The sequence below is a fragment of the Limulus polyphemus genome, unplaced genomic scaffold, assembly GCF_000517525.1.
Source record: "Limulus polyphemus unplaced genomic scaffold, Limulus_polyphemus-2.1.2 Scaffold2432, whole genome shotgun sequence".
In the NCBI taxonomy this organism is placed as follows: Eukaryota; Metazoa; Arthropoda; class Merostomata; order Xiphosura; family Limulidae; genus Limulus; species Limulus polyphemus.
Genome location: NW_013668042.1, coordinates 33,459 through 35,201, shown reverse-complemented (window position 1 = coordinate 35,201; position 1,743 = coordinate 33,459).

Genomic DNA, 1,743 nt, shown 5'->3' with positions numbered 1-1,743 from the left:
TTAAGTTATTGTTAATTGTTATTGGTTTGTTGTATGTGGCTATTGTTCGGGACGAACAATACTAAGGAGGGGCAGTGTTGCGTCAGCGAAATCACGTGACTATTGTCACGCCACCTGCTTTCTAGAACTATCCCGTTCCTTCGGGAGTGCTCTAGCATTTACTGGATTGGGAGGTGGTCTGGTATATATAAGATGGTCACGGCGTGACGTGACAATAATGTGTGTGTAGGTAGTGAGTAATTGAACTGCAGTCAGGAAGTATTGTTGAAGTTAACGTTCGTTGTTAAAACGTTTGTAAAAGAGCGACTGTTGAAAATAAGTATATCGGTAAAGTTATATTCAGAAAGAATAAACCAGTTTTATTAAGTAAGAACTTGTTTCGTCGGAACGAAGTTACGGAAAATCAATTAACAAACGGATACGTAACAATACTATGATTTGGTAAAAGAAGCTGGCAACCAGGATGATGTAATAACTGAAAACCTTGTCTAATATCTAGTGATGAGGGTACATGATTTATAGCTACAAATAACCTGTGAGTGAAGTTATTGAGAACACAGTGCTTATACAAGAGTCATTTCAGTGTCAAAAAGTTATTCAATGAAAATTATCGTGCTTATTCGATTACTCGATTGATTATCCATTGATTTGTGCAAGTAAACATATTTTTGGAACTTAGGCGTAGAAACATTACTGAAGGATTTTTATTGAAACATTATTTATGAGTATAGGTCTCTAACTTGTTTCAAAGTGAATATTGCCTATGCAAATTCTACAAAAAATTAGAAGAAATAGCTAATTCGTTAGTGTTACGAGGACTGGACTTGGAAACATTTTAACTAAACAATCCAAAAGAACCCACCTGATGATAGAGCATATCACAACGTTGGTTTTGGAAGTGGGATTATTTTGGTGAAAATAAAATAAAACTTTTATTAATCTTCAAATTTGAGTTATTCTTATTATAAGTAGTAGTAGTAGTAGTAACACTATATTACTTGAAGAAGACCGCACTAGAAGAAAGCGAGATAGGAAACTTCGTAGAGATGATAAAACAATGGAAAGAAGAGCAAACAGAAAGAGACAAAAATAGAAGAACTAGATACCAAAGCAAAAATGAGCAAAAAAGGAAAGGACAGAAGTCCAAGAAGAGAGAAATGGGAATTTAAAAGAATAGTTAAAAGAAATAGATACACTATTTAGAGGAAGAAGTAAAATAAAAAGTAAATGTGTTAAAAGACCAGATTGATGATCCAGTTGGAAATCTACAGAGGGATTACAACACTAAGAATGGAAAGCACAGAATAAGATCAATGAAGTAGAGAAAGGCTGTAATGAATGAACTAAAGAAGTAATCAATGACAGAGTAAAACAATCGGAAAAAGAATGAGTAAATGCAGAGAGTAAAAAAGCCACACACCTTTCTGCATGTGACTGAGAATTTTAACCTAAAACACCATTTACTATTAAATATGAAATGGGAGAAGCTATTTGATCTACACCTATTACCACTATTGCTGTGCTATCTGTTACTGTAAGACTTTCCATGATTAATCCGACCATTTCACTACCAAATACATTTCATAATTTAGCTGCACAATTCAACAACATCATCTGATTGAGAAACGAAAATCACATGATTGAAAAATACCATGGGAAATATATCAGGTGGATCAATTCAAAATAATTTTCAAACAAAAGTGAATAAAAAGCACTCATCTTGCTGCTCACTTAAAAGGATTA